At 47.6% G+C, this 27,896-nt stretch overlaps 1 protein-coding gene across 1 annotated transcript in view; it reads right to left on the bottom strand.

The window, feature by feature from the left end:
- LOC137528401 (ADP-ribosylation factor-like protein 13B) overlaps positions 1-27,896 on the bottom strand; it is a 2,482,321-nt gene that overhangs the window by 26,127 nt on the left and 2,428,298 nt on the right. The window lies entirely within an intron of this gene.

Here is a 27,896-nt window from a genome sequence, read left to right on the forward strand (position 1 = left end):
GATACTTCTGATCTTACATGTATGACCTCGGATTGTTACTGGACTGTGTTACTCTGTATCCTTGTTTGGCCTGGAGGACTATTCGCTCAACCTGCATTCAGCCTCAATACTTTGCACACTTAAGGCCTGGGTGTAACCGAAGTCGGGTAGGTGTTGTCTCCTCACCTCCTGTTCAAGCGGGACGCGCCACATAGGATGAAGCATGTGGAATTAGAATGGGGCATTGGGGCTGATTTGTGAGCGGATATTATGACAGGCCTGACATTATCACGGGCCCTATACCCCAAACTCGGCTATGAACGTTGATGGGGAACGTTCCCAAATGGAGATCCTCTGTGACCTGGTTGCCCAACTCAGAATTTCTGTGGAAGAAGTCCAGAAAAACTATTCATAGATCCAGGAACAGCTATGTAATCCAGGAACTCCTCCCACTCCTGTTTTTGCTGCCGCGGCTGCACCCCTTCTAGCTCCTGCAGTCGAGGCTGCTCCTGCTCAGGTGGAACACCCTGATTCTCAAGTACCAGAACCCAGACTTCCATTACCAGAGAGATTTTCTGGAAATCGATCTAAATTTAGACTCTTTCGGAGCACATGTTTTCTGCATTTTTCGCTTCTACCCAGAACCTACGCCAATGAAAATACTCGTGTGGGAGCAATCATATCTCTACTACAGGGAGAACCCCAGGCCTGGGCGCTTCGTTTAGTAGAACAGCAACATCCAGCTCTTACCAGTACCACCACCCTGTTTGAGGCCTTAGCTGAGCTTTATGATGATCCTGGTAGAGGAGCTTCTGCAGAATCTGCTCTTCAAGCTCTCCGTCAAGGGTGGCGTCCTTTGGAGGAATACGTTACAGAGTTCCACCATTGGTCGGGGATACGGCATGGAATGATCTTGCTGCCTTGAAACATCAGTTCAGGTTGGGTCTCTCAGAACAACTAAAGGACGAATTAGCCAGGGTTGGAGTTCCTGTTACTTTGAAGGAATTAATCCAACTGTCCATCCAAATCGATCAACGTCTTAGGGAAAGACGCCAGGAAAAACCCTCCTCTTTTAAACCAGCCTGGTCATCTTCAGTTCCTCCAGCTCCTGTTCCTTCTTCACCCATTTCAGATGATCCAGAACCAATGCAGTTGGGTGTCTCTAGACTTTCTGTGGCTGAGAAAGCTAGGAGGAGAAAGGAGGGGTTATGCCTCTATTGTGGGGGCTCAGGACACTATGCTCAGGACTGTCCTATTAAAAAGAAGAAACAGTAAAACTCCAGCACTTAGGTGAGGCTGAGGAAACTCACCTAAGCGAGCAGGTATTTCCTCTCAAGTATGATCGTGTTTTGTTGCCTATTGATTTTGTCTGGGGTAACAAAAATGATCAAGGTCAAGCTTTTGTTGATTGTGGAGCTGCAGGTAACTTTATGGATCTGTCTCTGGCACAGGAGCTCGGTATTCCTGTTTCTTCTAAGAAGTTGTATGTGACAGCCATTGATGACACACCACTGCAAGCTTGCCAGCCAATCTCTGTCATGCCAGACATTTCCATAAAAATTGGTGTACTTCATTCTGAATATCTGAAGTTATTTGTATTAAATATTCCTTCTAGTCCAGTCATTCTGGGGTTACCGTGGCTGAAATTGCATAATCCTGCTATTGATTGGCAGTCAGGTCAACTTGTCAGGTGGTCTTACTACTGCAATAATTGTTGTCTTACACGTTTATTTCTGGGTGCTACCGGTATTGTGGACAAGTTACCAGAGGTTTACCATGAATATGCAGATGTTTTCTCTCCCCAGGCTGCTGATAAGTTACCTCCACACAGGTCCTATGATTGTCCTATTGACATTTTTCCTAGTACTATGCCACCTAGGGGGAGGTTATATAGTCTTTCAGGACCTGAGGATCGGGCAATGAAGGACTATATTAAAGAAAATCTTGACAAAGGGTTCATTCGACCATCCTCTTCCCCTGCGGGTGCCGTTTTTTTCTTCGTAGAGAAAAAGGATGGTGGGTTAAGGCCCTGCATTGATTATAGAGGTTTAAACAAAATCGGCATCAAAAACCGTTACCCTTTACCGTTAATTGAAGATTTGTTTGCTCAGGTAGCCGGTGCTAAAGTCTTTTCTAAATTAGATCTCAGGGGTGCTTACAATCTAATAGGAATAAGACAGGGGGATGAGTGGAAAACGGCCTTTAACACCAAAGATGGGCACTATGAATACTTGGTGATGCCATTCGGATTATGTAATGCTCCAACTGTGTTCCAGGATTTCATTAACGATGTATTTCGCGACTATTTGGGTCGTTTTCTTGTCGTGTATTTCGATGACATCTTAATTTTTTCCTTCTTTAGATGAACATCGTGATCATGTAAAAAAGGTGTTACAGAAACTCAGGGAGAATTGTTTGTATGCTAAATTGGAGAGATGAGAATTTGAAATTCAAGAAGTATCCTTTTTAGGTTATGTTATGCCCAGTTCAGGTCTAGCCATGGATCCTGCCAAACTTTCAGCAGTATTGAATTGGCCTCAACCTACTGATCTGAAATCCTTGCAATGATTCCTTGGTTTTGCTAATTTTTATAGAAAATGTATAAAAGATTTCTCCCTCAGAGTGGCCCCTTTGACGGATCTCACAAGAAAAGGTGCAGATCCCTCCAAATGGACTCCCGAGGCGCAGGCAGCATTTAAAGATCTGAAAGAAACCTTCTGTTCTGCTCCAATTCTGACCCATCCTGATGTACAACGACCTTTCATTCTGGAAGTGGATGCGTCAGAATTAGGAGTAGAGGCAGTACTTTCTCAGTACTCTGGTTCTCCTGAATGTCTCCATCCATGTGCTTTTTTTCCTAAAAAATTTCTTCCACTGAGCGAAACTATGATATTGGAAACAGAGAACTTTTGGGTGTTAAATTGGCCTTTGAGGAGTGGCGGCATTGGTTAGAGGGAGCCTTACATCCTGTCACGGTTTATACAGATCATAAAAACCTCGAGTATATCGAGAACGCTAAAAGACTTAATCCTCGACAAGCTCGGTGGGCTTTGTTCTTTTTGCGTTTCAATTTTACCATAACTTACAAACCTGGGTCAAAAAAAATGTGAAAGCTGACGCTTTATCCCGTAGTTTTGGAGTTTCGGGTCCTCAGGCTGAGTCTCCTGAAACTATCATTCCTAAACAATATATTATTGCAGCTATTAGTCTGTCACCTGACCTTTCAGAAAAGTTGAAATCTGCTCAAGTTGAAGTTCCACCAGGGAAGCCGACTGATTGTCTCTTTGTACCTCCCCACCTCAGGTTACAGGTCTTACAACAATTTCATGAATCTAAAACCACAGGGCATCCAGGTGAAAAGAAAATGCTCAATTTGTTGAGAAGACTTGTCTGGTGGCCTTCTTTGAGCAGAGATGTTTGTGCTTATGTTAAATCTTGTTCAGTTTGTGCTTGGAGTAAAGTGTTACGTACCAGTCCACAAGGGACACTTATGACATTACCTGTTCCACAAAAACCCTGGACACATGTCTCCATGGATTTTATTGTAGATTTGCCCATCTCTCAGGGTAATACTGCTGTATGGGTTGTTGTGGGCAGGTTTAGTAAAATGTGTCATTTCATATCAATGCCTGGATTGCCGTCTGCTAAGGAATTGGCCCAGCTTTTTGTTAACAACATTTTCAAGTTACATGGGATACCTGAGAATATTGTATCAGACAGGGGGATCCAATTTGTGTCACAATTTTGGAGGGCTTTTTGTAATTGTTTAGGAATCTCTTTATTGTTCTCTTCAGGATATCATCCAGAGACTAATGGTCAGACAGAAAGGACCAATCAGTCATTAGAGCAATTTTGACGATGTTTTGTAGCCAATTGTCAAGACAATTGGTCTGAGTATTTGTCCTTTGCAGAATTTTCTATTAATAATGCGGTGAATGCTTCTACTAACATGTCTCCTTTTCAGATTGTTATGGGATTGCATCCTAAAGTTGGCCATACACTAGGCCGATTCCCCGCCGATTGACAGCAGATTCTATCACTGGGATCGAATCTGCTGTCAAATCGTTAACGTTCAATTTCGATCTATTTCGTCCCGAAATAGATCGGTCCCGTCGATTGCTCCATGCAGGAAATTACCGTCGATCGCCCACGGGTAGGGAGCGCGTCGCTAGCGGCGTTCAAGTGCCCGACGACCGACGCAACACAGCTGCAATACATTACCTGCTCCGCTGGCGCGACTCCCCAGATCTCCGCTGTCTTCTTCTCCGCGCTGGTCTCCGGGTCTGGCAGGCTTCACTTCTTCCTGTCCCGGCCGGAAGTTTAAACAGTAGAGGGCGCTCTACTTTTTAAACTTCCCCCAGACAGGAAGAAGTGAAGCCTGCCGGACCCGGAGACCAGACCAGAGCGAAGAAGAAGACAGTGGAGACCGGGGGAGTCACGCCGGCTGAAGGGGTATGGACCAGAAGAAAGATCATGGGTTCCCGCTAGACAGGTTCATGCTGATCAATTGGTTAAAGAATTTTATGATAAGTTTCCTGATAAACCTCGATTGGAGTGTCCAGTGGTCATTCCTCAAGGGGGGGGGGTAATGTCAGGAACTTACCTCTGGGTTCCCGCGATGCGGCCGTGTCCGCCGAGAGTCAGGCGCATCCTGGCACATCCAGGTCCGCGCTGACTTCACGCGTGCACAGCAACCCCGGCGTCCGTGGTAACGGGGCTGTGCGCGCTCATCCAGGAAGTGAGCGGGGACGAATGCATAGATTCAAGCACCCGTCCTATACGCTCAAAAAGCGTACTTTGTAGTGTCAGCTGACATTGGCAGTCAGCTGACATTCGAGGGGGATCACTATTGGTAGTGTCAGCTGAAGATTACAGCTGACACTTAGGCAGGGGATATTGCTATGTGCTGATTGGTTGCTGTGAGAGTGGCCGGCCACTGACTGGGTGTGTGAAAGTATTTGAACACTTCTGTCTCACTAGCACATTGCCCGTGATAGCTTTAGCTGTTTGCTTGCTGGGTGCTGATATTATTGTGGAATTTCTATGTACCGATTTAGCCTGGATAATGACTACTCTTCTTGTTTGCCGCCTGACCTGAACCTTGCCTGGATAATAACGACTACTCTTCTTGTTTCCCGGAAGACAAGATAAAACAGGAGCGCTCTATGGTGCATTAACGTTTTATTTCTGTTAAAAAAGGATTAAAATTGCACTTACGAGATGTAAATGCTATAAAAGCATGTCGTCCAACATCGGGGCTCTGAGGATTCCCTTTCTCCCTCTCCTTCCTCCGATTCCCAATCGCTGTGGCGAGTAGCAGGGATGCCGAGATGGATATCAGACTTGGGGGTGGTATGGGATCGTCGGGACCTCTAATTCAGTGCCTGTAGCATCATTACGCGTTTCGGCGTGCCTACGCCTTCATCAGATGATGCTACAAGCAAGTGCACTGCTTAAATGGACCTAGTTTTTGGTTAGTTGCTGGTAATGGAGGGCGGGGTTATCCAGTGGGCGAGTTTGTCGGAATTGCTACGCCTTTGATTGGATCTTAAGAATAAGCGAACCTTTGGCCTCCATTGGAATATATATACATATATACACACAACCCTTCTATCTGGATTGCTAAAAAATAGGTGTCAAACTTACTTTTTTATATATATGGGAAAGGTATTCTCCTGCTGTGTTGTAGCGCTGTCAGAAGTGAAGACGCTGACTCCGTTAGTTCTAATGAGCTGGATGCGCGGACTGCGCTTCCTGTATGGGCGTCTCTATCCGGGAAACTGAGGGTGGAAGTGACGTTTGCGCACTGCCCAAGAAATGGGCGGAAGTGCTTGATACGTTCGCTGCCATTATCTCAATGGCTGGGGGCGGTGGCGGCTACTCTGTACTGCCCAACTTGTGGGCGGAGATGCTGCTGACGCGTGTTAGCATATTTGTTATTCCAAGTTGCTTGGCAACTGGTGTCTACGTATCGTGTCTGTTTAATTAACCAGTGGGTGGGAGAGCTGGAGGACCTCGCGTGATGGCTTAGTGTCCTCTGCTTGTCTGCGAATACTGGAATGCTGAGTATATAAGCATTCCTGGTTCTGGCCACCTGAAATATAAACATTCCAGATACTGGGCTGGCCACCTATAATAGTCATTACATGATATATCTACAAATTATATCTCTTCATACACGGCGACCATAGTAGGAGACAACAGTGTGTCCAGAGGATTTTTGCACTTCCTGGGAGTATAATAAATCTAATAAAAAAACATATAAACAAATAATCCAATGAACAAAAGTTCATATAATACATAAAACTGTGCATAAAAGTATACAAAGGTGTAGTGATTTTGAATAGCCCATCTAATTCACAAAAAGGTGGCAGATTCTAGACTTTCATTTAAACCATTGGACGCTAGAGCATTAAATCTGAATATCCAATAGGACTCTCTTTCACACAGTTTCTTGAGTCTTATTCCTTTGTGGAAACTTTTAGGGATCACCTCCAATCCCATTATCCTGAGAGTTTCTGTGCTCCCCCCATGGTGCTTTTTAAAGTGTCTTGGGACACTATGACAATCTAATTGATCAACAATATTTCGCTTATGCTCGCCTCGTCTCTGTCTCAAAGGCCTTGTGGTTCTACCAATGTACACTTTGGGACAGCCACAGGTCAACAAATATACAACTAAATTACTGGCACAATTAATGAAATCCTTTAGTTTGACAATTTTGTCATTCCCGTCTCTGACTTCATGTGTCCTATGTCTCATAAATGTGCAACATCCACATCTTTTCACATTGCACTTAAAATTGCCTTTTAATGTGGGAAATAATTGGGGTTGGGTTTTTTTCTTGGGCCTGATGTTGCTTGGTGCGATTCTGTTTTTTAGAGACATCGCTTTCTTAAACACCACTCCTGGTTCGCCAGGTATTGCCTCCCTTAGGAGTGGATCCTGCATAATTATCTGCCAATTTTTTTAAATTATATTTTTTATACTTTTTGCACCCTCATTGTAGGTGGTAATGAAAGTTGAGCTGTTTTGGCTAATAGCAGTTTTTTTGGGTGGGTTTTTATTTTTCTGGTCATGATGTTTGTATTCTTCCATGGCCTTTGTCACCTGTCTCTTATTGTAACCCTTATCTAGGAATTTGGCATCCAGGATGTCCCCTTGTGTCTCAAAGTCTACATCCCTTGTATGATTCCGTCGAAGTGGAAGCTGGATGTATGGTGGCAGCTCTCCCACCCACTGGTTAATTCCCTTCACAACAGACGCGACACGTAGACACCAGTTGCCAAGCAACTTGGAATAACAAATATGCTAACACGCATCAGCAGCATCTCCGCCCACAAGTTGGGCAGTACAGAGTAGCCGCCACCGCCCCCAGCCATTGAGATAATGGCAGCGAACGTATCAAGCACTTCCGCCCATTTCTTGGCCAGTGCGAAAACGTCACTTCCGCCCTCAGTTTCCCGGATAGAGACGCCCATACAGGAAGCGCAGTCCGCGCATCCAGCTCATTAGAACTAATGGAGCCAGTGTCTTCACTTCTGACAGCGCTACAACACAGCAGGAGAATACCTTTCCCATATATATAAAAAAGTAAGTTTGACACCTATTTTTTAGCAATCCAGATAGAAGGGTTGTGTGTATATATGTATATATATTCCAATGGAGGCCAAAGGTTCACTTATTCTTAAGATCCAATCAAAGGCATAGCAATTCCGACAAACCCGCCCACTGGATAACCCCGCCCTCCATTACCAGCAACTAACCAAAAACTAGGTCCATTTAAAGGGACTCCGAGCAGTGCAGAAACTATGGAAAGATGCACATCATTTTAAAGCTCTCTTTCTCCTCTTTCCAATGATATATAAACCGCCACCCTACGCCTTTTAGTTTTCGCTATTTTCGCGATTGAAATTGCCGCAGCCGCGATTTCAATCGCGAAAATAGAGAAAACTAAAAGGCGTAGGGCAACGATTTAGGTGTCGTCAGAAAGAGGAGAAAGAGAGCTTTAAAATGATATCCATCAAGCCATAGTTATATTGTATTACACAGGGCGACTTTTTGTCAAAGTCAGCAGCTGCATTCAGCAAAATGGAGCTGCTGACACTGGGGAAAGTGTCGTCCTGTGTAATACAATATAACTATGGCTTGATGGATATCATTTTAAAGCTCTCTTTCTCCTCTTTCTGACGACACCTAAATCGTTGCCCTACGCCTTTTAGTTTTCTCTATTTTCGCGATTGAAATCGCGGCCGCAGCAATTTTAATCGCGAAAATAGCGAAAACTAAAAGGTGTAGGATGGCGGTTTATATATCATTGGAAAGAGGAGAAAGAGAGCTTTAAAATGATGTGCATCTTCCCATAGTTTCTGCACTGCTCGGAGTCCCTTTAAGCAGTGCACTTGCTTGTAGCATCATCTGATGAAGGCGTAGGCACGTCGAAACGCGTAATGATGCTACAGGCACTGAATTAGAGGTCCCAACGATCCCAACCCACCCCCAAGTCTGATATCCATCTCGGCATCCCTGCTACTGGCCACAGCGATTGGGAATCGGAGGTAGTGTTGGGCGAACATCTAGATGTTCGGGTTCGGGCCCAACAGGCCGAACATGGCCGCGATGTTCGGGTGTTCGAGACGAACTCCGAACATAATGGAAGTCAATGGGGACCCGAACTTTCGTGTTTTGTAAAGCCTCCTTACATGCTACATACCCCAAATTTACAGGTTATGTGCACCTTAGCAAAAAGAGCTTATAGTTTTTGAGAAAATCGATTTTAACGTTTCAAAGGGAAAACTGTCTTTTAAATGTGGGAAATGTCTGTTTTCTTTGCACAGGTAACGTGCTTTTTGTCGGCATGCAGTCATAAATGTAATACAGATGAGAGGTTCCAGGAAAAGGGACCGGTAACGCTAACCCAGCAGCAGCACACGTGATGGAACAGGAGGAGGGCGGCGCAGGAGGAGAAGGCCACGCTTTGAGACACAACAACCCAGGCCTTGCATGCGGACAAGAAGCGTGCGGATAGCAATTTGCTTTTTGTCGGCATGCAGTCATAAATGTAATACAGATGAGAGGTTCCAGGAAAAGGGACCGCTAACGCTAACCCAGCAGCAGCACACGTGATGGAACAGGAGGAGGGCGAGGCAGGAGGAGAAGGCCACGCTTTGAGACACAACAACCCAGGCCTTGCATGCGGACAAGAAGCGTGCGGATAGCAATTTGCTTTTTGTCGGCATGCAGTCATAAATGTAATACAGATGAGAGGTTCCAGGAAAAGGGACCGGTAACGCTAACCCAGCAGCAGCACATGTAATGGAACAGGAGGAGGGCGGCGCAGGAGGAGAAGGCCACGCTTTGAGACACAACAACCCAGGCCTTGCATGAGGACAAGAAGCGTGCGGATAGCAATTTGCTTTTTGTCGGCATGCAGTCATAAATGTAATACAGATGAGAGGTTCCAGGAAAAGGGACCGGTAACGCTAACCCAGCAGCAGCACACGTGATGGAACAGGAGGAGGGCGAGGCAGGAGGAGAAGGCCACGCTTTCAGACACAACAACCCAGGCCTTGCATGCGGACAAGAAGCGTGCGGATAGCAATTAGCTTTTTGTCGGCATGCAGTCATAAATGTAATACAGATGAGAGGTTCAATAAACAGGGACCGGAAACGCTAACCCGTTTCCAATCCAGGATTGATTCATTTTAATTTGAGTCAGACGGTCTGCATTTTCTGTGGAGAGGCGGATACGCCGATCTGGGACGATGCCTCCGGCAGCACTGAAACAGCGTTCCGACATAACGCTGGCTGCCGGGCAAGCCAGCACCTCTATTGCGTACATTGCCAGTTCGTGCCAGGTGTCTAGCTTCCATACCCAATAGTTGAAGGGTGCAGATGGATTGTTCAACACAGCTACGCCATCTGACATGTAGTCCTTGACCATCTTCTCCAGGCGATCGGTGTTGGAGGTGGATCTGCACGCTTGCTGTTCTGTGGGCTGCTGCATGGGTGTCAGAAAATTTTCCCACTCCAAGGACACTGCCGATACCATTCCCTTTTGGGCACTAGCTGCGGCTTGTGTTGTTTGCTGCCCTCCTGGTCGTCCTGGGTTTGCGGAAGTCAGTCTGTCGGCGTACAACTGGCTAAAGGAGGGGGAGGATGTCAATCTCCTCTCTAAAGTCTCCACAAGGGCCTGCTGGTATTCTTCCATTTTGACCTGTCTGACTCTTTCTTCAAGCAGTTTTGGAACATTGTGTTTGTACCATGGATCCAGAAGGGTATAAACCCAGTAATTGGTGTTGTCCAGAATGCACACAATGCGTGGGTCGCGTTCAATGCAGTCTAGCATGAATTGAGCCATGTGTGCCAGAGTCCTGCCAGAATCATCATCCTCTTGTGAGCGTTGTGATAGTTGTGATGCAACATAGTCGTCACCTTCTTCCTGGTCTGCTTCTGCTGACCATTCGCGCTGAATTGTGGAAGTCCAACGTGCACCGCTCTGGCCCGCGTCAGTGGTGGCATGAAATTCCTGCTCCAACTCCAGCTGTTCCTCCTCCTCTTCTTCGTCATAGCTGCTGGGGCCAGCGTTTCCTGAGGCAGATGGCCTGATGTTGGTATCATCAGGCTGATCGTTTTCTTCTTTCAGATTCCCCCAGTTGCATCATGACAGCTATTTCCTTGATTTTCAACATTGACTTCTTCAGTAAACATAGCAGTGGTATGGTAATGCTGACTGAAGAGTTGTCACTGCTCACAAGCAACGTGGATTGCTCAAAATTTTGGAGGACTTGGCAGAGGTCCAACATGTTGGCCCAATCGGATCCACAGAAGCTTGGCAGCTGTCCGGATGCGCCTCGGTACTGCGCCGTCATGTACTGGACCACTGCACTCTTCTGCTCGCAAAAGCGGGCTAGCATGTGCAGCGTAGAATTCCAGCGCGTAGGGACATCACACAGCAAGCGATGGTGGGGGAGATTGAAGCGCTCCTGCATCTTGGCGAGTGCCCCCGAAGCAGTACTGGAATTTCTACAATGTTTGGCCACTCGTCGCACCTTCAACAGAAGATCGGCCACGCCTGGGTATGTCCTCAGGAACCGCTGAACTACTAGGTTCATCACGTGCGCCAGGCAAGGGATGTGTGTCAGATTAGCCAACCTTAAAGCGCGAATGAGATTACTCCCATTATCACACACAACCATTCCCGGTTTCAGGTCCAGCGGTGCCAGCCACAAATCCGTCTATTCCTTTATTCCCCTCCAAATTTCCTCCCCTGTGTGCTGCTTATCCCCAAGGCAGATCAGCTTCAGCAACGCTTGCTGACGCATGCCAACAGCTGTGCTGCACTGCTTCCACGATCCTACTGCTGCTGGGTTAGCGTTTCCGGATGAGGTACAGCTTTGAGATGCGTTGGAGGAGAAGGAGTCAGAGAGGTAGGTGCTGCTGTTGTTATCCAGTGGGAGGGACAGCGGTGCAGCTGTTTGCGGCGTGGGCAACACCTGCGCCGTAGCAGGTGAGGAATCGCTGCCAGGCTCCACAAGGTTCACTCAGTGCGCGGTAAGGGAGATGTATCGACCCTGGCCGAACGCACTCGTCCAGGTGTCAGTGGTGAGGTAAACCTTGCAGGCAACGGCATTCTTCAAGCTTCGGGTTATTTTGCTGACCACGTGCTCATGCAACTCAGGCACTGCAGAGCGCGCAAAGTGGTAGCGGCTGGGAACCACGTAACGTGGGATGGCCACTGACATCATGCCCTTGAAGCTGTTTGTCTCCACCACTCGATATGGCAGCATTTCGCAGGCCAGAAGCTTGGCTATGCTGGCTGTTAGTGCCACGGCCCGGGGGTCATTTGATGGCAATTTCCTCTTGCGCTCAAGCATCTCCAAGACAGACAACTGAACCATAGGGCTGCACACTGAATGGCTGTTGGTTGTTGTGTTTGATGAAGACTGGGAGACCTCAAGAGCACTATTCCGGAAAGTGACAGTGTCAGCGTCGTCTGATGTTTGTGAATGTTGTTGTGAACCACGCAATGGCTGGGCTACTGCTGCTGCTGAGGAGAGTCTGGTGGTGAGTCTGGTGACCCCAAGGGAGGCAGTGTTGCTGGTACCCTGTCCTGGCGCCCACAGAGTGGGATGTTTGGATACCATGTGGCGGGTCATGCTGGTGGTGGAGAGGTTGTTAATATTTTTCCCCCTGCTCAGGCGGGTCTTGCACACCTTGAAAATCACCATGGTACCAACCTCACTGCAGTCTTCAAAGAAAGGCCAGACTTTGGAGCACCTGCCTTGCAGGCGATTTGTGTTTGCGCCTCTTTTGCGTCTCACTTGAACTTCCACGCTTGTGGTGCCTGAAATTTCGCGCCGCCTACCTTGTGGCACAAGGCGAACTCGTGCAGCAGTGGGTTCTTCAACAGACTCATCTGTGCTGCTGCTACGACGGCGATGTTCTCCTTCACATACAAAATCTGGGTCTCTGTCAACATTGTCCATACCCTCCTCCTCTTCCATCTCCTCAAACTCGTCATATGTGATTGTGGGCCGCCACCGTGGAGTAGAGCTCCCCAGAACAACCTCTGCGCAGCTCACTCCAACGTCGTCTTCCAGATCTTCTCGGCTGACCTCCTGCAATTGAAACCCCTCCTGCCCAACTTGCTCTGGGATTTGGGTTTCAAAGTCCTCGGACTCGCCTTGCATTTCAGTGCGCGGTGCATTTCCCACACTAAATGGCACAACATTTCTGGGTGTTCCATTGACCTTTGAAAGGTGGAAGTTTGTTGGGCTGGGAATAGCTCCTGCGAATACCCCATTGTGTCCTGAGGAAATTCTTCGGACTGGTTATTTGGCAGTTGTGTGCGTGGTGTCGCTGCCGGTTGTGTCAACTTTGTGCCCACTGGCTCCTTGTAACTGGCTGAGGACTCGGACCTCGTGCGTGATGTGCTGGTGCTGCTTAACCCACTGCTGGACGCTTGAGAGGTCATTCAATTAATTATCTGGTCCTGTTCTTTTGGATTTGTGAGGGTTGATTTCCTGGACAACATGGGCGGTATTGAGTGGGTTTTCTTCAGTGCTCCACTGTGGCCTGTACGTGAACTGTCAGGGGAAACACCTCTTCCCTTGCCCCTCCCTCTTTCACAGCATTTCTTCAGCAGCGACACAGAGCACAATGCTATACAGTGGTGGGTGAGCGGTGTACTACTGTTCCCAGCAGAGACACAGAGTGGCAGTAAACACAAGGCTATACAGTGGTGGCTGAGCGGTGTACTACTGTTCCCAGCAGCGACACAGAGCACAATGGTATACAGTGGTGGGTGAGTGGTGTACTACTGTTCCCAGCAGCGATACAGAGCACAATGCTATACAGTGGTGGGTGAGCGGTGTACTACTGTTCCCAGCAGAGACACAGAGTGGCAGTAAACACAATGCTATATAGTGTGGCTGAGCGGTGTACTACTGTTCCCAGCAGCGACACAGAGCACAATGCTATACAGTGGTGGGTGAGCGGTGTACTACTGTTCCCAGCAGAGACACAGAGTGGCAGTAAAGACAATGCTATATAGTGTGGCTGAGCGGTGTACTACTGTTCCCAGCAGCGACACAGAGCACAATGCTATACAGTGGTGGGTGAGCGGTGTACTACTGTTCCCAGCAGAGACACAGAGTGGCAGTAAACACAATGCTATACAGTGGTGGCTGAGCGGTGTACTACTGTTCCCAGCAGAGACACAGAGTGGCAGTAAATACAATGCTATATAGTGTGGGTGAGCGGTGTACTACTGTTCCCAGCAGCGACACAGAGCACAATGCTATACAGTGGTGGGTGGGTGAGCGGTGTACTACTGTTCCCAGCAGCGACACAGAGCACAATGCTATACAGTGGTGGGTGGGTTAGCGGTGTACTACTGTTCCCAGCAGAGACACAGAGAACAATGCTATACAGTGGTGGGTGGGTTAGCGGTGTACTACTGTTCCCAGCAGCGACACAGAGCACAATGCTATACAGTGGTGGGTGAGCGGTGTACTACTGTTCCCAGCAGAGACACAGAGCACAATGCTATACAGTAGTGGGTGAGCGGTGTACTACTGTTCCCAGCAGAGACACAGAGTGGCAGTAAACACAATGCTATACAGTGGTGGCTGAGCAGTGTACTACTGTTCCCAGCAGCGACACAGAGCACAATGCTATACAGTGGTGGGTGGGTGAGCGGTGTACTACTGTTCTCAGCAGCGACACAGAGCACAATGCTATACAGTGGTGGGTGAGCGGTGTACTACTGTTCCCAGCAGAGACACAGAGTGGCAGTAAACACAATGCTATACAGTGGAGGCTGAGCGGTGTACTACTGTTCCCAGCAGCGACACAGAGCACAATGCTATACAGTGGTGGGTGAGCGGTGTACTACTGTTCCCAGCAGCGACACAGAGCACAATGGTATACAGTGGTGGGTGAGTGGTGTACTACTGTTCCCAGCAGCGATACAGAGCACAATGCTATACAGTGGTGGGTGAGCGGTGTACTTCTGTTCCCAGCAGAGACACAGAGTGGCAGTAAACACAATGCTATACAGTGGAGGCTGAGCGGTGTACTACTATTCCCAGCAGTGACACAGAGCACAATGCTATACAGTGGTGAGTGAGCGGGGTACTACTGTTCCCAGCAGCGACACAGAGTGGCAGTAAACACAATGCTATACAGTGGTGGGTGAGCGGAGAGCGGTGTACTACTATTCCCAGCAGCGACACAGAGCACAATGCTATGCAGGGTGAGCGGTGTACTACTGTTCCCAGCAGCGACACGACTGGGGGGACCCTGGCTAGCCTGACTGGAGAGAGAACTACCCTGCCTGCCTACCCAAAGCTAAACCCACAGACAAATGGCGGAGAAATGACATGGATCGGGTATTTATTTACCCGAACCACGTGACCCGTTCGGCCAATCAGAGCGCGTTCGGGTCCAAACCACGTGACCCGTTCGGCCAATCACAGCGCTAGCCGAATGTTCGGGGAACGTTCGGCCATGCGCTCTTAGTTCGGCCGTATGGCCGAACAGTTTGGCCGAACACCATCAGGTGTGCGGCCGAACTCGAACATCACCCGAACAGGGTGATGTTCTGCAGAACCCGAACAGTGGCGAACACTGTTCGCCCAACACATCGGAGGAAGGAGAGGGAGAAAGGGAATCCTCAGAGCCCCGATGTTGGACGACATGCTTTTATAGCATTTACATCTCGTAAGTGCAGTTTTAATCCTTTTTTAACAGAAATAAAACGTTAATGCATAGAGCGCCCTGTTTTATCTTGTCTTCCAGTTTTCATCTTTCCCATGAGTATTGGAGCTTGCTAATTGGTGACATCTGTGGGAGTTATATCTCCGGGATCCCATGCTCAGGTGGAGCGCGGTTATTGTTATTGAAACTTTACATCTTTCTGTTTGCCGCCTGACCTGAACCTTGCCTGGATAACGACTACTCCCTGACCGCCGCCTGTACCGACCTCTGCCTGGAATCTGACTCTGATATTGCTTGCTCCCTGTGCACCTCGATACTTCTGATCTTACGTGTATGACCTCGGATTGTTACTGGACTGTGTTACTCTGTATCCTTGTTTGGCCTGGAGGACTATTCGCTCACCCTGCATTCAGCCTCAATACTTTGCTAACTTAAGGCCTGGGTTTAACCGAAGTCGGGTAGGTGTTGTCTCCTCACCTCCAATTCAAGTGGGGACGCACCACATAGGGTGAAGCGTGTGGAGTTAGATTGGGGCATTGGGGCTGATTTGTGAGAGGATATTCTGACAGGCCTGACATGGACCCTCCACCCTACCTTCCTCAATTTCTCTTTCTGAATTTTATCCAGCACAATATCAAAATGCAAATCAACCGAATGCAAATTATTAACATAAGCACAACCTGATCCTTTAAACTCAGGAAGGCGAAAACCATATCGAAAACCTTCAATTAGGAAGCGTGCTTTCGCTTTGTCAGGGTAAACCAGCAACCAAGGAAGCATGTTTTGAAATATCACCGGGGTTGTTGTTTTTAAGAAAAAGTTCTTTCGCATTCGGTTGATTGGCAACAGAAGCTTTTTTAAAACAGCGGGAAATTGGATGAGCCCCTGAACAAAATCCGAACTCGTGCCTATACTTACAAGTGCCCGGCCATTTACACTGACTATCATTAAATGAGTAACACACACCCTTCCTATAACCAGCTGAAGATGATATGGTGGCAGGATTCTGTTTCACATAACCTGCACGTTGAGGGAGCATTAAATTTAACCATAAACTAATATCTTTTGTCCCCCACTTCATCTCAGGGTACACTGCCATCTTCTGTCTAAACGCTTCATCATGAAAGTACCATGCTAAACCTCCAAAAGACTTATAAGCTTCCAAAATTGTGTTCAAATATTGAAACATAGCCGGACACCTTTTTTGGATACTTTTCTCCCATGACACTAGCGTATGTACAGAAGGCCTGCAACCAATTATTAAACGACCTGGGAACAGGCCTCCTTCTGTCCTCCTCCTCCTTATCATCCAACTTTCTTTCATTTCATTCTTCTTAATAAAGAGAGATCGCAAGATAATTGCTCTTTATACAAACTTTCTGAAACTCCAGGTTTATTGACAGGGATAGCCTTAGGAATACCAGATGCGATAGGTTGAACAACTGATGCTGCACTAATGGGAACATGCTGCTCCTTAACTAAATTGGATCCATCCCAGACACCCTGCACACTCTGCTGAGATGATAACGGCTCTTTTACGGCCAAACCATACCTTTTAAAGGCAGACAAAATTGCAGAAAGTAAAGGAGACAGCTGCTCACACTCACCAGCTGTCTGAACTGAACTCTTTCTGCCACTCAATTCAGATCTACCCTCTGAAATAACAGAGCTGCTGCCAGCCACAGAGATTCCAGGTGCCACATGCTTCCCAGATGTCTCAAGCGTCCCCAAAAACCTGGGAGACGCAGACCTGCTGACCGCTGCATGAGAACACCCACCCTCCGGGCATGGATCGGCCTCCCGAAACTCCGGCTGTCCTGAAGGGCAAACCACCGCTGAAGAAGCTTGACGGGAAGAAGAGAGAGCCAGGTTGGCGTCACTGCGCCCATCTCCGTCACCAGGAAGCACCGCACGAGCCAGATTGGGCCTACTGAGAGACTCCACCCCCGGCCGCTGATAGGAGCAACCCTCGCCAGGGTCATCCCGATGCTTCGCCTTCACAGTGGATGACACAGGAACACGGAGGGCAGACAACCGACCACTACGCCTCCCAGAACAAGCGGAAATGACGGACTTGATGGACGACTTCCGAACGAAGCTCTCTGGTGAGTAGGTCCGCTGAGACTTTTTCTCTTTTTGATGGGCGCTCCTCCTCCACAACCGCCGGGCCATCCTGAACGCCTCCATCACCACACTCAGCTGCTGGGCCCCGACTTCTTCTGCACTTCGCCGCATTTCTTCCTCCGCCATCTTCCAGCAACGGGCCAGGATTTCTTCTCCGCCGGGCTCTACTGCTCTTGAAGCCATAAGCTGCAACAGGTCCATCGAGCTTGCTTCTAGCTGCACCTCCACTGCCGACAGTTAAACCCCCAGCAAAACCCCCTTTTTATAGCCCCAACTTAGCAGCTGATCGGTTGGCCCTCAAACCAAACTGCTAAAATCAATCGTTATTTCTCTGTGCCGACCAATCAGCCGCAACTCAAGTACAGGCAGTTATCCCCCCTCGAGGACAGCACCTAACTAATTTCTTTTGCTGCCACAAATCCCACGAGGAACCTTCACTATGGCTCGGCTCCCTTAATTCCAGGGATGCATGTCATCAAAATCATCAGTTCAACTATTGAACAAGTAACACAAGTCAATATTGCGGTTCTTTGCATTGCTTAGGATGTGCTAACACGTTGTGGTGTAGTCTTTAAGTTTTGAGGACTCCACCCCAGATTCACTCACTCCCCCTCCTCCACTCCAACTTCACTCACTCCCCCTCCTCCACTCCCCCTCCTCCACCCCAACTTTACTCACTCCCCCTCCTCCACCCCAACCTTACTCACTTCCCCTCCTCCACTCCAACTTCACTCACTCCCCCTCCACCCCTCCCCCTCTTCCACCCCAGCTGCACTCACTCCCGAACTTCACTCCCTCTCCCGTTTCAACTTTTACCGCCACAGTTTACTTTAAATAAAATTTCCCCACACAATAGTCATCATGTTGGACTATGCTGTACAGTGTACATCCTGTGACATGTATGCATGCCTTGATCAGCGGATTGAGGGTGTTTACTGTTGCCCTGGGTGTGTGCGTGTTGCTCAGTTAGAGGCGGAAGTCACAGAGCTAAATAAGCATCTCGCAACACTGAGACGCATACACAACATGGAGATGAGCTAGGATCTCACGATCCAGACACTGGATGGAATCGGTGAAGATGAGGTGGGTGGAGTAAAGCCGGAGCAAGAAGCAGAGGTAGCCGCTAATTGGGTCACAGTTAGAAGGGGTAGGGGAAAAAGTGGCAGGGAGGCTAGTCCCGAGTTGTCCCTCACTAATAAGTATGCTTGTTTGCGTAATATTGGGGAGGATGATTCAGGAGTAGCAATGCTGCAGCAGGATGTGCTCCTTAGCAACCAAGGGGCAGACTGCTGTAACGAGAAAGGGAATAGGAGTGCAGCTAAGGCTAGACAGGTACTGGTGGTAGGGGATTCAATTATTAGGCGCACAGATAGGGTAATCTGTTGAAGAAACCGTGAATGCCGTACAGTCTGTTGCCTCCCGGGTCCTAGGGTTCGGCATGTAGCGGAAAGAATTGACAGATTATTGGGTGGGGCTGGGGAAGACCCAGCTGTCATGGTACACATTGGCACCAATGACAAAGTTAGTGGGAGATGGAAGGTCCTCAAAAATGATTTTCAGGTACTTGGAGATAAACTTAAAGCAAGGACCTCCAAGGTGGTGTTCTCTGAAATACTGCCAGTGCCACGCGCTACATCTGAGAGACAGAGGGAGCTTAGGGAGTTAAATAAGTGGCTGAGAAATTGGTGTAGGAAGGAAGGGTTTGGGTTCCTGGAGAACTGGGCAGACTTTGCAGTCGGCTACAGGTTCTACAGCAGGGATGGGCTGCACCTTAATGGGGAGGGTGCAGCTGCATTGGGGGAGAAGATGGCTAAACAGTTGGAGGAGATTTTAAACTAGGATCTGGGGGGAGGCGGGAGGATAAAGTCTCAATATGTAGTCAAGATAAGGTAAAAAGACAGTGGGAGCCTAACATTATGGGGGGTGGAGAGGGGGGTGGGGACAGTGTAAAGATTAAGGAGGTTGGAAAAACTTCAAGTAGCCCATTTCGTGTAAACAAAATTGGTAAATGTGTTGGTAAAAATATAAAGTGCATGGTAACCAATGCTCAGAGCCTTGCAAATAAAATAGACGAACTAGAGTTCATTCTGAATGACAAAGGCTATGACATTGTGGGAATAACCGAGACATGGATGGATGAAAGCCATGACTGGATAGCTAATTTAAAAGGATACAATGTGTTTAGGAGGGATAGAACAGGGAAAAAAGGTGGTGGGGTTTGTCTCTGTGTTAAGAATTCTTTTACAGCTGTCCTCAACGATGAGATGGAGGAAGATTGCGAAGATGTGGAGTCCGTTTGGGTAAATATTCATGGTGGAAATAAAATTTGCCAATTGCTTATTGGGGTATGCTACAGACCACCTCTTATTAATGAAGCTGCAGAACTGCGATTACTACAGCAGATTGAAAAAGCTGCAAGTAAAAATGAGGTCATAATTATGGGCGACTTTCCAGACATTGACTGGGGTATTGAGACTACCCATTCTGGTAAAAGCAGCAGATTTCTGGCAGCACTACAGGACAATTACTTGACTCAAATGGTAACGGAACCAACTAGGGGGAATGCGTTACTGGATCTGATCATTTCTAATAGACCAGATAATGTATCAAATGTGCAGGTTCAAGAACATTTGGGAAATAGTGATCACAACATGATAACGTTTGATCTGGTGACTGATAGGCCACGGGGCAGCGGGACCACTAAAACTTTGAATTTTAGAAAAGCAAAGTTCAATCAAATTAGGCAGGCACTAAGTTTGGTGAACTGGGAAAATGTACTACAAGGGAAGGACACTGAAGGGAAATGGCAAGCTTTTAAACGTATTCTCAATCAATATTGTAGTATATATATCCCATATGGAAACAAAATGTCTAGGAATAAAAAAAGGCCTCTATGGATGAATAGAAAGGTTAGGGATAAAATGAAGAGGAAAAAGAATGCCTATAAGGTCCTAAAACAGGAGGGGACTGAGGCTGCACTAAGCAATTATAAGGAGTGCAATAAAAATTGTAAAAAAGAAATTAGGCTGGCAAAGATCGAAGCTGAAAATCAAATCGCTAGGGATATCAAATCTAACCCAAAAAAGTTTTACAAGTACATCAACTCTAAAAAAAGAAAGGTTGACTGTATAGTAATCCTAAAGGATGAGGGTGGGAACTCAATGGTGGATGACCAAGGTAAGGCAGAGTTATTAAATGCTTTCTTTGCTTCTGTCTTCACAAAGGAAACAGCACTGTTGCAAATTACAGAGGCAGAAGAGTCTCAATCTTCTAACTGTAATATTAAATACTTAACGCAGGAAGAAGTAAAGGCAAGACTAAATAAATTAAAAATAGACAAGGCACCTGGCCCGGATGGCATGCATCCTCGGGTCCTAAGAGAATTAAGTTCAGTTATAGCTAAGCCCCTTTATCTTATCTTTTGTGACTTTCTTGCAACTAGCAGAGTCCCAGTGGATTGGCGTACAGCCCACGTTTTCCCATTATTTAAAAAGGGCAAAAAATCAGATCCAGGAAATTATAGACCTGTAAGCTTAACATCTGTTGTATGAAAACTACTTGAGGGGTTACTAAGAGATACTATACATGACTTCACAGTAGAAAATAAACTTGTGGCTGCAGAACCACTGCAGCCAGCAGTACAGGCTGCAGAAGCAATCATTACAAAAACACCACAGAACAAGAAACCATCACATACAAATTGTCACAAGTGGTTAAAAGGGCACAGCAGAAATTCCCCAGCACAAAGATTATCCTCTCTTCCCTGCTCCCAAGAAAATACATTCCTCAGCAGACAATTAAACAAATCAGTGCAGAGCTGGCCTCCGATCTCAGATCCTCACCAGACATACAACTTGCACAGCACACCACAATCACAACCCACCATCTGTACAACAACAAGCACCTTAACAAACAAGGAGTCAGGCGCCTAGTTTGCAGTTGGCTGATGGTGTAATGGTTAAGGGCTCTGCCTCTGACACAGGAGACCAGGGTTCGAATCTCGGCTCTGCCTGTTCAGTAAGCCAGCACTAATTCAGTAGGATACCTTTGGCAAGTCTCCCTTACACTGCTACTGCCAATAGAGCGCGCCCTAGTGGCTGCTGCTCTGCTCTGGCGCTTTGAGTCCGCAAGGAGAAAAGTGCAATATAAATGTCATTTGTCTTGTCTTGTCTAGTAAAGGAACTAAAGGACATGGTGGTAAATAGACCCCAGAGACTCCAAGAAAGCCCTAACTCAACAATCAGACAGCAAACCACTCAGAGAGAGAGCCCACAAGCATGGCAAACATGTAGGAAACCGCCTGCCCCACAATGGTAACACAAAGCAACAGAGGGTAGCATCATGGCGGAAATCAGAACTTTGCTTATCAACCTACATACCATATTGAGGTGACACCCACAATAGTGTCCACCCTCCCCCCGAAAATACTGAGTCCTATAAAACTTTCTGCTCATTACAAGGTAAACCGACTCAAAATGACATCCCTTATCATCAGTAGCTGGAACATCCAAGGGCTGAACGCCTCAGCTTTTGGATCCAAAAGCAATTATCCAGATTTTAAAAAGACACTTAAAAACATTGATATCCAAATCCTCCTGGAGACATGGACCCGGGCAGAGGATGAATCTTTTGTACCCATGGGGTACTGGGAATTCTCCATATCTGCCCAGAAAAACAGGAACATTAAACAGGGCCGCTGCTCAGGAGGCATACTAATCTGGTACAAGAAGGATCTTACAGAGCACATCAAAGCAATCAAACGAGGAGACAGCCACATCTGGATCAAAATAAACAGCTCCATCCTAACCTCTCAGTCCGACATGTACCTGTGTGCAGCATACATCCCCCCAACAGAGTCCCCTTACTACAAACCTGACATTTATGAGGTCCTACAAAGAGAAGACAGCAACTTCCAGTCTCAGGTCAGAGTGCTCATCTATGGAGACTTCAACTCCAGAACAGGCACAGAGAATTATTACCTGACCTCTGAGGGAAACACATATATACTTGAAGGGGAGAGCTATTACCAGGAACCAATACAGACAGCGAGAAATAGTTACGATAAGACAGTAAATAAAAGTGGGAAAGCCCTATTGAACCTTTGCCGGAGCCTCGGCCTACACATAATGAATGGGTGAACTAGGGGTGACTCTCTTGGGAGAATTACTATGAACTCCCACATAGGCAGCCGAGTGGTAGATTATGCTGTCACAGACACAGACCCCATAAACATCAATGCCCTCATAGTCACCCCTGAAACACAGACCACAACCAAATATTGCTGTACCTGAAATCCACCGATAAACCAACCACACAGCAGCCTCACCAGACTGGTCTCTACAAGCTGCCACCATCCTTCAAATGGCCCAAAGAATCTGCCATCAAATTCACCAACATGACCAACGCTGCCAAAATCCATAAACTGCTGACAAACTTTCATAAAAACCTATATGAACCAAACGAACAAGGTGTCAATCATGCAGTGAAGGACTTCAGCAACATCTTATATAACATGGCAGTACGCGCTGGCCTCAAGCAAACTAACTTTAAGAGATCCACAAATAAAGGGCAGCCTTTAACCAAAAGCACAGAGACCCCCAAAAATAGGACCTAATGCTGGGAATACACGGGTCGATCCGGCGGCCGATTAGCTGCCGGGTTGACTCCCGCCGCGTCCCAGCTCGTCACGCGTGGATCGATTAACGCTCGTCCCCGCCGGCACTCCTTATCAGCTGCTCGATTCCCTGCCATTGTCCGCCGGCGGGGATCGAGTGGGCGGGGGTCGAGCAGCGTGATCAGACCAGCTGAATATTAACAGCTGGCCGAATCAGCTGCTCGATACACAGTACAGAAGCGTACCGTGTATCCCCAGCATAAGGGATGCCCATGACCACCTACAGAGGCAATACAAAAACACCCTCAGGCGGTAAAACAACCATATCTCCCACAAACTCCAACAGTTGGAGTACTCCCTCCAAGACAACTCATTCTGGGAGACTTGGCACCATATTGGGACAAAGCCCAAGTCCTCTTCACATCCAAAATGGCCACATCTGGCTCCACTACTTCAGGGACCTCTACAAAGAAATCCCAGAAAATGCCCAAACCCCGGAACAGAAACAAATAGCCGCAAAACTGAAGGACATGGAGGAGACAATCAAGAACTTTCAAAACCCTCTGGATACACCAATCACGGTGCAGGAAATAAGAACAAAGCTGATAAAATGTAAGAAGGCTAGCGGTACCGATGGCATCCTGCCAGAGATGATCAAATTCCAGCCCCCCGGACATACATGAGGCACTCACAAGACTTTTCAACGTTATCCTGAGTGCGGGCTCCTTTCCTCAGGCCTGGAGTGAAGGCCTCATAACACCCATCTACAAGAATGGGGACAGATACGATCCAGCGAACTTCAGAGGAATCTGTGCCAGCAGTACACTGGGGAAACTGTTTAACAGCATCATCAATAAAAGGATCCTCTCCTTCCTCACACAGCAGGACGTACTCAGCAAAAGCCAAGCTGGGTTCAGGCCAAAGCACCGCACAACCGACCACATCTACACACTGCACAGCCTTATCAAGACCCATGTCCACAGCTCACACAGCAAAATACACGCTTGCTTTGTGGATTTTAAGAAGGCGTTTGACTCGGTGTGGCACCCAGGCCTTTTCGTAAAACTCCTAATGGGGGTGGAATAGGAGGTAGAACCTATGATGTCATCAAGAGTTCATATACTGGGATCCAATGCAGTGTGAAAGTGGACGGGAAGAGAAGCGCGTTCAGCAGGGTCGAGGAGTGAGGCAGAGCTGCAGTCTGAGCCCAACACTCTTTAACATATTCATTAACCAACTGGCTGTAGCCCTGGAATCCTCCCCAGCACCAGGCCTCCTCCTGCATGACCACAAGGGGAAGTTCCTGCTGTATGCAGATGATCTCCTGCTGCTCTCCCCAACAGAAAGGGGCCTACAGGACAGCCTAGCAGTACTGGAGAGTTTCTGCACCACATGGGCACTGCCCATCAACCCAAAGACAAAAGTGATGGTGTTCCAGAGGAAAAATCTAAAAATGCCCACCTCCTCATTTGTATTAAATGGCTCCCCACTGGTGTCCACCAACAGCTACACCTTCCTGGGGCTGGAAATTAACCAAACAGGGAGCTTTAAACCAGCAGTAGAGGCCCTGAAGGAAAAAGCCTGCAGAACGTTTTATGCCATCAGAAGGCAACTTTACCACCTAAAACCACCAGTGAGAGTCTGGGTAAAGATATTCAACAGCATCATCACCCCAATCCTGCTGTATAGCAGTGAGGTATGGGGCCCGGTCACCTACCCTGACCAATCAAAATGGGACTCCAGCCCAACAGAAATCTTCTGCAAGTATCTTTTCCAAGTCCATCGCAGCTCTTCGAACTCAGCTTGCCGGGCAGAGATAGGCAGATTCCCACTATGGCTGACTATCCAGCAGAGGGCACTCTCATACTGGGCGCATATACAGAGCAGCAGCCCCAGCACTTACAACCATAAAGCCTCACTGAGCCAGGGTGGCGAGGCCATACCACGCACTTTGAAACAAAGCATCAACAGCCAGCCCAGCCAAGACCACCAACACAGGCTGACAAAAGCCCAAATAAAAGGAACGATAGAAAGCTGCAAGGACCGATACCTAGAGGAATGGAGAAGTGACATAAAGAACTCCCAGAAACTCACTGTCTACCAATCACTACAGAGGGAGTACACAATGGCTCCATATCTGGAGAGGCTACGCCACCACAAAGACAGACAGGCCTTGAGCCTGTACCGTCTGATTGCTCACAACCTGGAGATAGAGACAGGGCAACACAGACAGACATGGAAGCCCCAGGAGGAGAGACTGTGCAGGCAATGTGACCAGGGGTCCTGGAGGATGAGGTCCACTTCCTGCTACACTGCAGCAAATACACCATTGAGGACCGCCCACTTCCAGAGACTCTCCACCCACATCCCAGATTTCACCTCCACAGATGAAGAGAGGAAACTCTATATCCTACTGGGGAAGAGGAAAAAACGGTGCAAATAGCAGCCACGATATATCACTGCCTGCCACCAACTGAGAGGAACATGATACCACATGGCCTGTATAACCCCATACTCCCCTCCCCTATGGACTGTATACCTATACCCCCCTCCCCTATGGACTATATATCTCATCCCCCATACCATCCATTACATCCTCCACACTCCTATGGGCTGTATACCTATATCCTTCCCTTATTCCCACAACCCCCCCCATGTTAATGCTTTATTTTGCTTTGGCAATGCTAAATGTATTTGTTCCTGCCAATAAAGATTTTTTGGATTTGGAGGGAGAGAGAGAGAGAGGGGGAGAGGGAGAGAGAGGGAGGGAGAGAGAGAGAGAGAGAGAGAGAGAGAGAGAGAGAGGGAGGGGGAGAGAGAGAGAGAGAGAGAGAGAGAGATATGTCTCTTACAAAACAGGAGAACCTCTTTGGGGAAGAATATATATGGATTTGCCAGAGCCTTGAAACTAAGTGACACTGCTGAGCTGCTGAATGGGTTAAGTAACCCATATCACCCGGAGAAGAGCAGCCAGAAGAAGGGATGCATGCAAAGCTCACCCACTGTGTGTGTGCAGACAGAGTCCAGCTCAGGGAAGCACTTCGTTGCTGTTTGAGGAGGGGAGGGAGGGAGTGTCAGCCAGCCAGCAAGAGAAAGTGCAGCTCTAATCTAAACTCGAATCTACAGTAAACAAACAAGTGGAGTGAGGCATCCAAATCCAAGAAGCTTTATTGGCAGGACCAAATACATTTAGCATTGCCAAAGCAAAACAAAACATTAACATCGGGGGAGGTGGGGGGGGGGGGTAGGGGAAGGATATAGGTATACAGTCCCTGTGGAGGATGTAAGGGATTGTATGGGGGGCTGAGATATACAGTCCATAGGTATAGGGGTTATACAGTCCATGTGGCATCATGTTCCTCTTAGTTGGTGGCAGGCAGTGACATATCGGGCAGCTATTTGCACAGTTTTTTCCCTCTTCCCCCAGTAGGATGTAGAGTTTCCTCTCCTCATCTGTCGAGGTGAAATCTGGGATGTAGGAGGAGAGTCTCTGGAAGAGGGCGGTCCTCAATGGTGTATATTTGCTGCAGTGTATGGTATGGCGTCGGCTCCCTGGCTCAGTAAGGCTTTATGGTGGTAAGTGCTGGGGCTGCTGCTCTGTATATGTGCCCAGTATGAGAACGCTCTCTGCTGGATAGTCAGCCATAGTGGGAATCTGCCTAGCTCTGCCTGGCACGGAATATCTTTATAAAGAATAAAAGCCTTGCTGAGAATCCCCTATGAAGAGATGGACTAGTCCAAAACCTGTCACTTCTGTCAGATTTCTACTGCCTACTGTAAGTGACAGCATTATAGGAGAAAAGTAATTTATGGCTCATTTTACTCTGAAAAAAATGTGCTTCTTATTTGTATATGTTTGCACATATTTTAAATTTTACAGTTTTTCGCTGTAGTGCCCCTTTAAGGACTCCTGGATCTAATATATTATTCTTGATCACTTGTTTATTTTTGGATCTTTTGCCATCTCAGTAACCATAGTTAGCTCACATAGTTAGTTTGGTTAAAAAAAGACATTTGTCCATCAGTAGAGATGTCCCGAACGGTTCGCATGCAAGCTTATTCACACGAACAACGCGGATTCGCATTCGCGGCCGAACGTAAACTTTATAGTGCATCGACCCACCCCCTATACTACATCATTGGGCTAAACTTTGACCCTCTACATCACAGTCAGCAGGCACATGGCAGCCAATCAGGCTGCAGTCCCTCCTGGTGCGCCCCCCCCCCCCCCCTATATAAGGCAGCAGAGTCGGCCATGTTCTCACTCTGTGTGCTGCAGTATTAATGAGAGAAGGAAGAGACATTGGAAAGATAGGGAAAGCGATAGTTAGGAGGTCTGTTAGCTTGCTCCTTGCTGATATTTGTTGTTGAAAAGCACCACCAAAACAGCTCTTTTGAGAGCTAATGTTCTTGTGATGTGTTTTTTTTTGTGTGGCCCACTGACACTGCATATACATCCCTGTCTCTCGCAGCTGGTTCTTGCTAATTGCTATACTGTGCCAGGCCCAGCACATTCAGTGCCTACCTTTTCAATGCACCTGTGTGTTTGACAGCCGCACATTGTATTGTAATACCAGTCACTGTATACCTTTCAGTGCACCTGTGTGACAGCACACAGTTTTATATACCAGTCACTGCATACCTGTTCACTGCACCTGTGTGACCGCACACTGTTTTATATACCAGTCTGTGCACACCTGTTAACTGCACCTGTGTGACAACTGCACATTGTATTGTAATACCAGTCACTGTATACCTTTCACTGCACCTGTGTGACAGCACGCAGTTTTATATACCAGTCACTGCATACCTGTTCACTGCACCTGTGTGACCGCATGCTGTTTTATATACCAGCAGTCAGTGCATCCATTTTCACTGCACCTGTGTGACTGAACATTGTTATACCAGCAGTCACTGCAACCTTTTTCGCTGCACCTGTGTGACTGCACATTGTTAT

The sequence above is a fragment of the Hyperolius riggenbachi genome, chromosome 8, assembly GCF_040937935.1.
Source record: "Hyperolius riggenbachi isolate aHypRig1 chromosome 8, aHypRig1.pri, whole genome shotgun sequence".
Taxonomy (NCBI): Eukaryota; Metazoa; Chordata; class Amphibia; order Anura; family Hyperoliidae; genus Hyperolius; species Hyperolius riggenbachi.